Source organism: Elephantulus edwardii, unplaced genomic scaffold (assembly GCF_000299155.1).
Source record: "Elephantulus edwardii isolate Elephantulus edwardi_28Jun2011 unplaced genomic scaffold, EleEdw1.0 scaffold00340, whole genome shotgun sequence".
NCBI classification, from domain to species: Eukaryota; Metazoa; Chordata; class Mammalia; order Macroscelidea; family Macroscelididae; genus Elephantulus; species Elephantulus edwardii.
Genome location: NW_006400090.1, coordinates 1,296,115 through 1,311,736, shown reverse-complemented (window position 1 = coordinate 1,311,736; position 15,622 = coordinate 1,296,115). Strand labels below are relative to the sequence as shown.

The window sequence follows — 15,622 nt, the reverse complement described above, 5'->3', positions numbered from 1 at the left end:
CCACCACGGTCGACTCAACGCGTTGTAGTAGGAAGAGGAAAGAACCTTGACATTTCTATTTCGAGCCCCCGAAATTTTACAGATAAGAAACTGAAGTCCAGGGAGGGGCAGGGGCTTGCCCAGGGGCCTTACCGCTGGTCTCAGGCCCCTGACTAGGGCTCTTCAATTGTCCTGCCCCACAACTCACCTCAGCCCCGTTACAGCCGAGGCTGGTTCTACCTTCAGAAAGGTCCGGAGCAGGGTTGGTGTGAATCCCACCCGCAGTTCTCACAGCCTCCTCGAGGCCTTGCCACAGCAGCAAACGCCTTCCCAATGGGTCCCAGCGCCCCTCGCCAAAGGCCCCCCAACAGGGCCCTCTGGGTTGGGTAAAGTCGAACTGGAAGGCTTCCATCCCCTTTGCCCAGCTTCCCTCTCTGGGCCTCCCCGCCTGGCAGCTGGTATTGGCAGCACCAAGGGAGGAGCCAGCCTGGCTGCCCACTCACAGCACAGCTGGGCCAAGGCTGCATGTCCTAGGGGGAATAATTTTCATCTGCCTCCTTACATCCCTCCCTCCCAAATCCCTTCTTAGTTTTGCCCTTTTCTCTCCATTCCCTGCTCCCCTCTGTCCCCTTACCCCTCGCTGATCCTGTTCTTATCTCCTCCACTTTCACTCTTTTTACTTAAAGAAAACAACCTAAAGTTTAAAGCTTCCCTGAAGAAGTTGGAATGACCACATCACACTCCTACCTCCTTTCTTTTTAGCTTTGGCAAAGCCAAAAGGGAGGGGATTGAAAGCTGCAAGGGGCTCCCTGAAGGACTGAGCAAATTTTACTCCCCAGAAGTTCTGCTGGGGAGCCAGAGAGAGGAAGACGAGCAGCTTGTTTGCCTTCTAGCCCTTTTCTGTATTTATGGATTTGACTGAGTGTGATACATGGCTAGGAAGCACCTGGAATGGGAGTCAACTATCAGAGCTGGAAGCAACTGCAAAAATGATTTTATAAACAGAGAAACAGAGGCCCAGGAGAGGAAGTGACTTGGCCAGTGTCACACAGCAGCAGGTCCAAATGGGTCTTCTCACAGTGGGTAGGCCCAGCTTTGATATCTGTGCCCCCCTGACCCCTCATCTCAGGCAAGTGAGGAGTCAGTAGGAGGCAATGCCTTTAGTTCCTGTGTTCTCTGAGCTGGGGCAGGTGGGGCAGAAGACCACCCTTGCCATGCTCCAACATTTACTTTGGGCACCCAGCTTAGGGTAATGTGGAGGCCCCAGAGGGCCTGTCTGACTGCTTCTCCAGGCACCTCTGCTTTCCCAAGCTGCACCCTAGGGCCCCACAGGGGTGGCTGTCCCAGCTGGCAGCCCCACCCACCAAACATTGGGCTGGGCTGGGCCGGGCCAGGGAATCCTACTCCTAAGTCCTAAAAAGCTGGTGTTGAAGTTCTAGCACACAGAATGGAAGGCACTGGCCTAAAAAGATGTGCCCTTCAGAGACTCACAGGTCCCCTCTACTTCTGACCTTGTGTCCAGTGGCAGACAGCTGCACCCTGGCTGACCTCCTGCTGCCTTCCCACATGGTCTGTCTCTAAGGCCTTGAATCTGGGCGCCCTTTGCTGTGTGTTTCCTTCTTGCTCTGATTGCCTTTTTCTTTGTCTAGGCCTCTTGTTCTGTCTGCATTTCTGTCTGTTTCTCCATTCCTCTGTCCTCACCTTGAGAAGCCATGGAGAAGGAGAGGAGTTTTGGAGCCTTCCTGGGATGGGCAAAGGCTCTTCTAAGGGGTGAAGGAGAAGAGGGCATCAGATTTGGGTTGGGGACAGAGGTGACTGTGGTCATGGCTCTGGACAGCACAACAAACCAGGAATGTCAAGTCTGGGGTTTCTTTTTGCTTTCTGTCCCCTGGTTTAGTCCCTGCTATTTCCCACCACAAAACACTTTGGTGGTTTTAGGGGCCCAGGCTATGGGGGAGGAAACTGTCTAGTAGATGGGGTATAGAAAGATCCAAAAGTACTCAGGGTCTAGTCTAAGCTGGAGTCCCTTGCCTCTAACTGTCTTTCACCCTCAATTCCAAGTCACAACATTAGGTTAGGAAGGATGAAAAACACACAAGAAAATTGGCTATAATTTTTTTATTGGAAGTCCCCGGCTTAGCACAACACACACATATCCTGAACTGAATAATAATCGCATAGCACATGTTTACAAACAAGGTTGTTTGCTTCTACTCAAGTAATCCTTACAATACTCCAAAGGAGGCAGGACCAGAATCATCTCCTTTGATTAGTCCAGGCAAGAAACTGTCTAGAGCTGTCTGACCAGTATGTGGCACCAGGATTCACATTGTCTGGCTTTATGGGCTGGTCCTAGTACTGCCATCCCACGTCCCCGAGCCCCAGCATGTATGTACAGAAAAAGGGTGTCTCCTTTGGTGAGGCCCGCCCTTAACTGTATTGTGGCACCTCCAGCCTCATGTCAGCCTGTGTGTGCACTGCTGTTGAATAGAGGCTGTCTGAGCTTTCTAGAGCTGCTGTAACAGAAATAACCACAGGTGGATGGCTGTATCAATACAAATTTATTCTCTCACAGTATAGGAAGCTAGAAGACTGAATTCAGAGCACAGAGCCCTGGGGAAAGCTCTTGTTACCAGTCTTCCCTAGGTTCAAGAAATTTCAGAGTTCCAAAGGACACGCTTCACTCCCAGATATTCTTCACTCGTGATACTGAGTTCCCTCTCATCTGTTTTATTTAATCTCTTTTCTACTTCAAAGGAGATTAACTTTAAAAAGAAGAGATTAACTCAAGACACAACCTAATCCTACAGATTGTATCTTGCCTCATAAAAATCACAGAATTAATATTGACAACACGTAGAATAATTACATCAGATCAGAAAGGGGAGGAGAATTACATAATATTGAGAATCATGGTTCAGCTAAGTTGACATGTTTTGGAGGGAGATGCAATTTGATCCATAACAGAAGCCTTATGTAGAAGTGGGTTTAGTTTATGGAGGAGCAATTGCCCCAAGTTCCCTTTCGGCCTCACCACTGGCAACCAGGTTAGCCAGGAAGGCCCTGCCAATACCCCCACCCTGGGGAGAACAGATTGAGGTCACCTTGACCTGACCATCCATGTGGGTGGAGAGGTAGTACAGACATGCCTTTGTTTCCTCTGCTCCATGTCCCTTCTCCAAGGAGAGTTCCTGTTGCATGAGAGCCAGGGGAGGTAGGGTGGGGGAAAAGGGCCTTCCCAGGAAAGCTGGCTGAATTCCAAGAAGTAGCTCTATGCCCAGGCAGAGTGACGAGATCTGAAACCCTTGGGCTTTTAAATGTCTGCTTCACCCACCTTGGCTCTGCTTTGCTTGTCCGCTTTGTGCCAGCCCATGTCAATGGCCAGGCCTCCTAGAAGTGGAGATCATAGGCTGGTTTTCAGAATACCCTCCTCTATTAGTAAGATTGGCTCAGGCTTCAGAGACCATGTTTCTTTCTCCCCAGCCTGCCCACCCTGGGATGTCTCTGTAGAAATGCTGCCCCATTCTTGGCAGTGAAGACAGATCAGAATCTATGAAGTGTGAATTTGGAGGCAGGGAAGTTGCCACTGGGTCCCCAGTCAAGTCCTGTCTGCCTCCTTGTCTCTGCCCCCTGTTCCTCACCACTCTTCAGGGAAGCCAGTTTATAATGAAGTCACAGAAAGAACACAAGGCCATCCCGCCTGAGGCATGTTGACTGTCCTCTGTTTCTGGGAAGAGTGTTGGGAGGGAGCAGGACTGGACAGGGTGGGTGGGAGGGGAAATCTCGCCTTCCTTTACTCAGCTGCCCTGTCTAGCTGCTGTAGGGAAGAGGAGCACATGTCTGTTTTTTTCTGGACAAGGAGGAGGGATGCAGGGTCTATGCTCTCTGGCATGGCAGCAGTGAGGGGCTGCCTTTAGCACATACTCTTCGTAGAGGTGGGTCAATGAGTGAGGCTGGCACCATCCCGAGCAGCACAGGGTCAGGCCTGCTTCTCATCCTCATCCACGATGACTATCAGGCCCCTCTTCCCACTGAGCTGGTTTCTCCTTCTTCTAGCCCAACAACAACTCTTTTGTGCCTCAGCTAGTCCAGTACCTGACCTCAAGCCCTCTGGGGGTTGTGTGGGAGGGGGCTGTGCAGCTCACTCCCAACTACCCTCCATCACCTTCTACCACTCTCCCTTTGTTATGATTGGAGAGGGTTCCTCTTCCTGTCTCTGTTTCTCATTGTTTCCTGTTTTCCTAATGCTATAGACCCACTCACACTTTCTCTGCCTGCTGCTCTCCTCCAAGCTTCCAAAAGGACCCCCATCCTCAGTGGAAATGAACACTGAGCCAGTGCCCCATTCCTTCTCTTTGGCTGCTGACCTGCTTTTCATCGCCAGCTCACATCAACCTAAGCATGGGCTTTCCTGTCACTCTATGAGATTCATCCTTAAGTTCCCCCCACAGACTGCCCTCCCTTGCTCCCTCTTTGCTTCATCTTCCACCTACCTTCCATGCCATTCCTCCCTTAGTTACCTGGTACAAACTTCTGGTCTTCTGTGGAGTCAGGCGTGGTGCTTTGTTGCTTTTACACAATTTTGCCTTCAAATTGTTTTCATTTTTTAAATGAAAATAGAAACTTTTTCATGGGTGGTATTTGTATGGAAAAGCAGCTTTCATGGGTTAAGCACTTGGCTACGAACAAAAGAGGTCTCCAGTTTGAGTTCATCAGCTGCTCTGCAGGAGATAAATGTGGCACTCTGTTTCCGTAAGGATTTACAGTCTTGAAAATTCTATAAGACGATTTTACGCTATCCTGTAGGGTCTCTATGAGCTGAAAACAACTTTGTGGAAGGGGTTTGGGACTACATACATATAGTGCAAAATTGGAAAAAGACACAAAGAGTATATAAGTATGCATGGCTTACCATTCGAACAGTGTCCAGCCTCTCATACATCCTTGGCCTCACAAGGTTTTGTTTTAAAAGAGGAAGCATCTCTCCTTTTGTTTATTGTTGTTGTTGTTGTTGTTGCTACATACTATCACATCAACTATGGATTCATAGTCACCTTACGAACACCATCTCCACTTTGCAAGCCGATTTTTACAGTCACTATGTCAGTCCATCTTGGTAAAGGTCTTCCTCACTTTCAATGACCCTCTATTTTTCCAAACATGGTATCTATTTCCAAGGCTTGGCACCATCTGGACAACATGCCCATAATATATGAGATGGTTTTACCAACCTTAACCACTAATCGTTTTTAAAGATTCCAAACCCAGACCCTTGCAGCTCTGGACCTTGGATGGAATACAGGCAGGTGAGGAGGAAGACATACCCTCAGGCTTTTTTTCGATAGTTGGGTGGTGGTAGCTGTGGGACCTGAGTTGCCCCGCCGCTCAGATGGGAGAAACAGTGGGCAGAGCTGGGCAAGCTCCACTCTGTCGTCACTCCATTCTTCTCTGTGTGCCCACTCACCACCATCTCTGCTCCGCACTTAGCTGTCACCACTCCATCCAGTTCCTCCAGCCTCCACTAGTAGCAGCTGTAGCAATGAGGACAAGAAGCAGGTCTTATAAGGTTTTAACAAGGTGTTGCTTATCATTCGTAACATCTTATTTCACAGAACATGTCAGAGATGTTAAGCTACACATACCTATAAAGAAAAGGTAGTCTCTTGTGTTTTTTTTCTCCTCCTAGGTTGTCTTTGCAGGGAAAATCACAAGTTATTGTTAGAAAGATTTTGTGCGTTAGTCATTTATTTAATAACTATTAGTCTCTTAATGTCCATTCAGTCAACATCCAACTGTACAAACATCTATAGGTTAGGGCACCTATGTTTCTGAGTGAGAAATATCAGACTCTTGTCCTGAGGTCCAGTCTCTACTTCTGCCCAGCTGCTGTGTTGTCTGGAAGTCAGTTAATCTGAGGCAATGGAGGCCTGTGCCCGAACTGCCAATCCCAGTCCCCTCGGCCCCTGTAAGCTGGTAGGTCTTTTCCCAGTGTAGTCACCCAGGGTGTTAAGGAAAGGTTTGTGTCTTGAATGCCCCAGACCTGGCCCCAGTGCCCTTGAGTCCCTTGGCCTGCACCATCGCTTCCCTGGGAAGGTTCTCATGGTCGAGCTGGCCTTCCCTGTGGCTGATTGAGCAGAGGAGACAGTGACAGCCATGTGGGACCTGGCCAGGCACTCCCCTGAGGCATCCTCAGCAGGAGCTGCCTGGGCTGCCTAGCTGGTGAGACCCACCATAGCATTCACATCCTCATATATACTGTGATTTATCTCCCCACTATGATTTACACACAGTGAAAACTGCAGTCCCAGAGAAGTTAAATACTTTGCCCAAGGTCACACAGCTTGGTAAGTTATCAGATCTAGGATTAGAACCATTGTTGTTATATGCTGTCGAGTCACTTGAGACTCATAGCGACCCTATGTACAACAGCTCTGAACCCTGCTCTATCCTGCACCAACCTTATTGTCTCTGACACACCTACCCTCATTACCCCAGTCTCTGAATCAATCCATCTCATCAAGGGTTTTCCTCTCTTGTGCTGTCCCTCCACTCTCCCAAGAATGATGTCCCATAGCTAATTGTAAAATTCAGCTCTTTTCACAATGCCAACTCTCTGGCAGATGTAAGCACTAACAGAGCCCTCCCAAACCACTGGCCACTACAGGCTTTTATTTCCAGGCCCTGGGGTCATGGAGTCAATGCCTTCCTGGCTACTGCCCTTGACTCAGGGAACACACTGACTTAACAGGGAAGAACTGCCCCCATAGACAAGGAAGGGCCTCTCAAGTACTGCTTCTTGGCTGTAGGTGGCTGGTGGTCCCCCAGGCCAGACTGATTCCTGGGATTGAGAGGGGCCTGGGGAGACAAGCCATATGAGTGGAGAACAGGTCTTTGGCTAGAGGGGATGGTAGTTGTGGTTTCAATTACATTCCCAGAAAATGGCCTCATCTTCTCCTGGACTGGGCATGCCTGACGGAGGCTGTGAAGTGGGGGAGCTGCTCTCTCTGGTGGCTGTGCTTGTCCCTGAAAGGCAGGGCAGGAGGCTGGAGTCAGTCTGCCTTGGAGGTGGGTCTCATATTTGTATAGGGCTGTATATTAGGCTTTGAGGTTCTCCTCTCAAATCTCTTTTTCTCCTGGGTTAGGCCACAGTGGAGTAGGAGATGAGGCTGTGTATCTCTCCAGGGGATTTCTGTGCATCACTAGACACCTCTCTGGAACGTTTTTTGTGTCACTCCTCTGTGGGATCTTTCTGGATTCTACCTTCTCGTGCAGGTTCTTTATCTCTAGAGCTCCTTGTGGGTCATGTCTCAGTCTGCTCCTCTCGTCTCAGGGGCATATGTTGCTGAGATCCAGGAGGGGGAGGGGTTCCACATCATCTGAACAATCAAGCAGGGAGAGGTGTGTTGAAGCTTCCATCCTGTCCCAGGGCTCTGGTAGCCTAGCCTATGGGGAGTTGCACTGCTGGTCCAAAAGCCATGCCTCTCTGGCAGTTCAAATCCATCAGCGACTCTGTAGGAGAAAGCTGGGCAGTCTCTTTCTGTGCAAATTTGCAGCCTCAAAAGAGGGTCAGCTATATGATGGTTCTGACTTGATGACTATATATATATATACATATTTAATAGATAAATATACATTTATGTATAAATATGTATTTAGTATATATATATTTAATTATATATATATATTTTTACATTTCCTGTTCCAGTTTGACAACATTCTCTATGAGATGATCACCTTGAACATGACTTTGTCCTTCATGACTGTGTACATACCTGGCCAGTTCTAGCCTAGTGCCTGATGATCAGTCATAAATGTGCCATTAGAGGTGAGAACAAAGGCACCAGGGTGCTGCCTGCCTTACTTTCATTCAGATTAGCATCCCTGTAGCTAGTAGGATTAGCAGCAATTGGGTCGCTGCACCCTAGGCCTTGGACGGAAGGGACAGCACAGGAGGAGACCCTAGATGAGAAGGATTGACACAGTAACTGGGGCAATGGGGGTAGGTGTGTCGGAGGTAGTGAGATTGGCTCAGGAGAAGAGAGAGTTCAGATCTATTGTGCATAGGATTGCTATGAGTTGCAGGCAATTTGATAGCATATAATAACAATTACTACATCCTAACAAAGTTTGATAGTGCTTTACAATGTTTGAGGCACTTTCTGTATTATAACTCACTTAATTCTCACAGCAATGTTATGGGGTAAGTACTAATATCACTATCACTTTATAAAAAGGATATTGAAGCAAAAAATCTTGTTCAGAGTCACACAGCTCCCAGGAATGGACAGGAAGTCTGGTTTTAGACTCTACTGTTAATTACAACAGTCCTCTTGGTTTTCATTTTCACCTCTTTGGAGTTCATGCCACAAATATCTATTGGGTATCCATTCAGAATTAGGCATGAGGTAGGAGGATTTAAAGGTGAACAGGTATCACGTTTGCTTAGGTAGAGAGACATGTAAACAAAAACGTTCCCTTCAGTGTGACAAGTGTCATAAGAGAGGTGTGAACAGTGTGTGATGGGAGCAGGAAAGTAGTTCTGAAATACTGTGTGCTCTTTTTTCCCCCCTAGACAAGCATAAAGTGTAGAAGACGGAGAGTGTAGCATTTCACTCAATCTGTAGGTACGGTGCCAGAAAGGCAGGCAGTGGGAGGGCATGAGGGTATACCAGGCTGAAGGAACAACATGTGCACAGGTGTGAAGGCATAAAAGGAAAGTGTAGTGTACCAGAATGTCAGAACATCATGGACAGTGACTGTCAGAAGGGTTGCCAGGGAGTGCAGGGTTCATGCTTCATCCAGCTTCCTGCTGGCCTGTGCTCCTGCCTCCAAGCTCCCCACACCTGTGGATCATTGTGCCAAGTGTTGGCTTAGAGTGTGGGATCTGAGAAGTAATAGTAACTAGCAGTAGCTAGGTGATCAGCTGCAGACACAAAGACCTTTGTGGCTGCTGTTGTTCTGGAGGTTAAGGAAAGAGTGCTGGGAAGAGCTGCCAAAGGATTGTGGGAGAAGTTGGTCTCTGCAAATTTTGTTAATCTCTGGACATGAAGTTAGCTGCTGGGTGCTGTATAGGTGAAATGTAGGGAAGGGCTTGGGTGGGTGTGTGTGTGTGTGTGTGTGTGTGTGTGTGTGTCCCTTTTCCTCTTCTATTCCCCTGCAGCTGGGCTTCTAGAGATCTGATATGCTTTGCTTTGGTGCTGGCCCTTGGAGGGTTGCCAGGGAAACCGTTGGCCAGCTCTAGAGATGTAGCCAGAGGGGAGGAGAGTGGGTGACTCAGGCTTGCCTTCTCATATACCACACCCCTTCCCTACTACACGGAAAAGGGTCTCAGAGACCCTTTTCTCCTGGATCCTACATAAGTGACCCTACTTTGCCACCCTTCTTTGAACAGAGAAGTACCTCCTGCAGCCCTGCCTGGTGGAAGCTAACCAGACTCCTGAGAGAGGGGAATGGCCTTAGACGTTTTTGCACCTCATAGATTTCCCCTCTGACAGTGCTGGATTGCAGTCGACCAAGCGAATTCAAACTCCTGCGGGGCTCTTTCCCTAGAGGGAAGCGGCCAGAGCTCTGGCGGAGACTCCCTCCTGAGAGCAAAGCCGGGATAATTATTGATCGGGCCAGCAGTGGACTTGTGACTTCGGCCCAGGAGGGAGAGGACTCAGAACGCAGGCCTCGGGCGCTGGGAGGGAGGTGGGCGGGCCGAGGAGGGGGGCCAATCACCACCATTGCCACGGCCGGCCCGAGCCCTGCTAGTGGTGGTCTCCGCCACCCAAACAAAGCAACATGTGCTCGAGACCCGCGGCTCTGCAGCAGAGCCGATCGGGAAAGCCACCCACATCCCCGAGCAAAGAGGCTGCGCGCGGCGCCAGCCTACCCCAGGACGCCGCCACCCCGGGTGCGCGGATAGGGTTCCGGGCCCCCCCTGGGAGGGAGACCAGGGGGGCGCAGGGGTTCGCCCGGGGCTCTGCAGCGCGCGCCGGGCGGAACCAGGAAGCGGCGCGCGCGGCCGGGACTCCGCGCGCGAGTGGCGCGCGCGCCCCCGTGGGCCCCGGCGGGAGGAGAGTCCGCGGCCGGAGCCGTCACCCCGGGCGGGGACCGAGCGCAGGCGACGACTCGCGGCGGCTCGGCCGAAGGAACGAGCGAGCTTGAGAGCGGGGGCCGGAGGCGGCCGCGAGCGCCCGAGGGCCCGAGCGAGGTAGGCGCTGTGGGACGAGCCCTCGGCGTGTGCTGCGGAGCGAAGCTGGGGAGCCAGGCCGGGCGGGGCCCCGTGCTCCGGCCGCCCAGACGCCCGGCAGGCCCGCGCCGCCGCCATCGTTCCCGGGGCTGCGAGGCGGCCGGGTGCTGCGCGCTGCCGAGGGCCGGGAGGGGGACCTGGGAGAGGGGCCGGCGGGGGCCGAGGCAGGAGGCGAAGCGAGGGGACGAGCGCCGAGGGCGGTCTATAAGTTTGCACACCTCCGCCGGCCTCGCCGCCCGGGCTAGGGGTGACAGGCCGGCCTCGTCTGGAGCCCCGTTGAACTTGGCGCCGGGGGACAGTGCCTTGGCCGCCCCCCACCCTGGGCTGTGCGTTCGGCAGTAACGGGCTGCGGGTGAGGGGGACGGTGCTGGGTCCCCAGGGGTGCACGAGGGGTGTCTTGTGGAAGGTGTGGACGCTGCGGCGCGCGAGCCGGGGTGGGTGTGTGCGGGACCCCCTCGCCGAGCCCCATGGGGCGCCCAGGGCTGCTGTCCCCGCGCGCCCGCCTCGGTGGTGCATTTCCGAATAGCCCTGAGGTCCCCAGCTTCTCCTCTTTTTTTTTTTTTTTTCTCCAAAGCGGAGTCTGCGACTGCCAGGCTTGGGATAAGCCCCAGGGTGCCGGGTGGGCTGGGGGTGTTAGCCCAGCTTCAAGAAACAGTGCCTTATAAGGAGGCGAGACAACAAACATGAACGTTTTGATAAGGCTGCGGGGTGCGGGATCCCACATCAGGACCCGTCAGGCCTGGGCTTGAGCGTGTTGCAGTGGGATGCGGCGTGTGTACATTTTGGTTGACTTCCCTCTCCCCCCCCCCCCTTAGCCAAGGATGAGTTTGGTTGTTCTGTTGGTTTTTTGGTGTTTTTTTTTAAGTGCCCCTGCTGTCGGGGTTAGATACAGGGAGTCGGAAGGAGAGTTGTTAGAAAAGCTGGTCTGAGGCTCAAGGAATCTGGCAAGACGGTCAGGCGGATCAAAGAGGAAAGAACTTGTGTGGAGCAAGAGGCATTCGCACACACTCGTAGCCAGCAGTGAAGAGTAAGGCCAGGAAGGAAACAGCGCCAGCATTTAGGAAGATGGGATTAGTGAAAACCAGCAGAATTTTAAAGGCGAAAAGATACTGTTTCTGTCTTTCCCGAAGACTCATACCTAGCTCATTTTTCCTCTTGGTTTTTCTATACTGCCCGTCATATATCAAATAACCAGTAGGATATATAGGATGTTAGCTAGGACCCTGAAAGGACCCCAGGGAGCATGCCTTTTCTTTTTAAAATAACAGATGTGTAAACCGAGGCCCCAAGCAGATGTAGCAAGTGGCTGCTGGGTTCAAGCAACTATTTAGTGAGTGGTTCAGGACTCAGCTCAGTGCTCTTTCCAAAGATACTTGCCCATATACAGTTCCCCAAAGCTCTCTTTGAAATGTCCTCAGAGAATGCCCCTTTGAAAGGGCTAGTGTGTCACCAAATATACTGCGCTTATGTCATTTTTTTTTTTAGCCTTCAAATGGCGTTTATAGTCTGCTGGTATCTTAGGTTTCCAAAGGGTTTGGATAGTCGCCTGGCCCATAATAAGCCTTCAGCTGCTGAGTCTATATTACCTCAAAGAATTTTGTTTTTATCATTCGATAAAATATGTTTAACATATTACAGCTTTGCCTCGCCTCCCCTCCCCAGTCTTCTTGTTGTTGTTTAGTGGTTTGTTTTGTGTTGTTTATATTGCATATCGTGTTGTGTATATTCACAGGCTGTGGTTCACAGTGGAGAGTATATTTTAAGTACCTTTTGTGTGGTTATTTCGTCTTGCTAACACTTTATAAACATTGACTTGTTTCTGATCCTTTCATATGGCTAACTCAGCCTAAGGTTTTGAGTTTTTTAAAATGGTATCGATACCATTGCTGGGATCATCAGAGTTGTTGGACTTGATGGTGCTAAATGGGAGATATTATGGGGGGAAAATCCCAATTTTAAGAAAAATTCACCATGCCACAGTTTATGATGATGTGGATTATGTATAGTTAAATGAAAACCATACCTTTGGTCAGGTGTGTGTTATCTTGAAGAAGAAGAATTTCAAGCACTTGGTTGAGACACAGGAAAAGAATGGAAGAGAGCTTGCTTTTGAAAAAAGCAAAACATCAGAAGAAAAAAAAGTTGATTTCTATCATCAGCAGTTTGGTTATTGCATAACTTGGAGCTAACCTCTGCATAAAATCTTTGCCGTATACCCAAATGCACAAATTCTCCCACTTTCCCATTGGCCTTGCGTTCTCAGAAGTCATACTTCTGCCACAGGATATTAATATGGATTAAGCTAAGTCATTTAAGGTGGATGTGTTTCTTAAATGGGTACTTCAGGAAATGTGTAGAAGGGGCAAAAAGTGGTATCATTGTTGAGAGTGTTACAACATAAATATTTTGGTCAGTACTTCCTATTGTGCTCTGACTTCTCATTTCATCTCCATTTTCTTGCTTCATATCAGTAGTGTCATATTGTATTTACATAACACAAAAGCCGTATCACGACTAATCAAAGATATGTATTGCTTTTTAGTGGAGGTGCTTGTGCAATTTTTTTCATGTTCTGTTAGGTTAGTGCTAATGTTTGAATTATTTGTGATTTGCATTACTTTTGAATTTATGAATATGCTTATAGTGCTGGTTCTTTTGGCTTGTTAATTGTGTAGGTATTTGACAAAGTAGTTTGATCTTATTGTTAAAGGGAGAAGTCCTAAATAGGCAAATAACACACTCAAGATTAGATTATAGATTGAAGGTAGAAACAAAGCATTGGGCAAGTTTCACCTCATTATTCAGAGATGTTTGGCCTTTCTAACTACCAGTCATATTTTTTCCTTATCTGTTAAACTGAAAAACTCATTGGCACTGAGTCAGAACAGAGTCATAGCTGACCCTTCAGTGGGTTTTCAGAGGCTGTAAGTCATATAGAAGAAAATTTTCTATCCCCCTTAACCCTCAACACAACACTCCCCCACATCCCCATGGACCAGCTGGTAGATTGACACTGCTTGGCAACACAACTCCTTACCCTCTAGGCCACCAGAACCTCTCTATTAGAGTGTCAGTTACTTTATTAGTCTGGGAAAAAAGATGGAAAAATCTCAAAAATTGCAAACAAATATTCTTTTAGTTGATTTGAAAGGTAATTTTTTCATAGTTATTTGACAATTCCAGGTTACTGAACTCTTCAGAAGAACACCTTTTTTTATATGGTAGTCTCAAAATACCTTGGCTCCAGAACTTCTCGGCTCCAAAACTTCTTAATAAGAATAATGTTTAACTGTTAGCTCTGAAGTATCCCTGTACCCAAGATATATATGTGTGGTGTTAAAAAGGGAAAAAGAAGTTTTTTTAATCTGAATTTTGTGAATTGTAAGATCAGAAGTATTTTTCTCCCCTGCAGTGTTGGAAACAGTATTATGCTTGTTTCTGGGAATAAGAAAGCCAAATTTAACAATCTAGTTTCCATTGATTGGGCAGTTTTCTGGTATACTTCAGTCGTAAGCGTTATAGAGATAAAGAGATCTTTTAAAAATTGTGTTCTCTCTTAATTGTTATCTCCTCATTTTTAGTAAAATACTGACTTGAAATGCCATCTTTTTATTGATGATCCTTGATTATTGAAAACCCCAAGCCAGTTCAAAGATTTTGCATATTACATTGACTAATCAAAAGAGAGGAATGATTTCCAGGTGTTAGATTTTTAGTTGGCTGAATGAGACCCTCACTTTTAGTGGTTTCGGGGTTTTTGATGACGTTTTATTACTTTTGTTAGTTTTGGTCACACCCATGACTTCCTTGGAAGGTATCTTTGAGGTTTAGTTTCCTTTTTTTAAAAAATGGTGATATTGGGGTGGGGGTGCTTCCTGTTTGTATTTTAAAAAATCAGGTCCACATGTTAGTTAGCCTTGTAGAAATGTTCCATCCTTCTTTAAACATGGAATAGACCCACACCAAATGCCATGGGACGAGTTGTCTTTGACCCCCTGTGCTAGTTCTAACAGCTTCACTGAGCTAAACCTGAACACTCAGTTGGGAAGTGAAGACTTTGTTGAGTCTTTTCTGTACTTTTTTCATGGATTAGCAGCCTTAGAAGGAGCCTTAAGACACTGCCTCCACAAAGGCACCATGAACTGAAAAGTGCTGGTGCTGCTGCTGCTGTTGCAGCTGTCTGTCTGGTTCCCCTAAGGTACCTGAAAACTCCACGTTTTATATGGAGCTTTGAATGCTGGAACTTTAAAGAAGTTACTCTAAATTCATGTAATACAAAGCTCCTTGTAGGGGAGTTGTGGTGGCCTAGTGGTAAGGAGCTATGCTGCCAACCCAAAGGACCATGATTCAAATCCACCATCTGCTCTGCAGGAGAAAGTTGGACAGTCTCTTGTGCAGAGAAACTGCCCCAGAAAACCCACTGGAGGGTCAGCTATGGGTTGTTTATTACTCAGCAGTACACAGCAAGGACCTCTTGAGGGAACACTGTGGCCTAGTGGATTAGGAGTTGTGCAGCCAGTGCACAGGTGGGTGGTTCACATCCGCTAGAAAGGTGGGCACTCTCTTCCCATGTAATTTACAGCCTCTGCAAATCTACTGGAGGGTCAGCTATGAGTCATTTCTGAGTCATTGGCCATGAGGTTTTGAGGGAAGGCGCTCTGGTGGCACAGTCTAGAGGGTATTGGGGCACTCACCAAAAGGCTGCATATCTCCACCGGCCACTTCCCAGGAGAAACATGGACATTCTTCTTCTATTAAGATTTACAGCCTCTGAATTCCAGTGGAGGACCACTGTGAGTCAGAATCAGCTCCACATTAGTGAGTTGATCCCCCTTTCTCCATTTTAAAGGGAAAGAAAGAAGTCCTGGTAGCATAGTCTGTCACATGTTGTGTTGCTAACCGAAAAGTTGGTGGTTCAGATCACCATATGCTCCTCAGAAGAAAGGCAGTTCCCTCCCATCTTTTTGGAAAGATAGAAGAGCCCTCATAAGTACTTGGCTTAGATCCACAAGCCATTCTGCAGAAGAAATAAACTTGAAGGTCTATTCCCGTTTAGATTAGGAAACCCTATGGGATATGTCTGCTTTGTTTTAGGGAGTTCTGGTGGCGTAGTGTGCAGAGAGTTGCACTGCTAACCCAAAGGCGGCCACCTCTCTGTCAGTTCAAATCCACTAGCCGCTCTGCAGGAGGAAGATGGGTGGTCTCCTGTGAAATTTAGAGCCTCCAGAAAATTAAAGGTCGCCTATAGGTTGGTTCCAACTCAGTGATAGATGGAGCTAGTTAGATAAGTTGAAATGGACTCAACAGCACAAAGCAGCAACATAAATAGGGTGAAGGCAGTGGTAGAGTTCTTGCCTTCCATGGTGAAGACCTACTTTGATTTCTGCCCCATGCATTTCACATATAGCC

General features: G+C 48.4%; 1 protein-coding gene across 1 annotated transcript in view; it reads left to right on the top strand.

Moving 5' to 3' along the window:
* The first annotated feature begins 10,051 nt into the window (after positions 1 to 10,051).
* Positions 10,052 to 15,622, top strand: part of STAT5B (signal transducer and activator of transcription 5B) — an 88,631-nt gene continuing 83,060 nt past the window's right edge. Inside the window, exon 1 of the mRNA XM_006901655.1 lies at positions 10,052 to 10,174. The gene's annotated coding sequence lies outside the window, so the exon portion shown is untranslated. The remainder of the gene's footprint in view (positions 10,175 to 15,622) is intronic.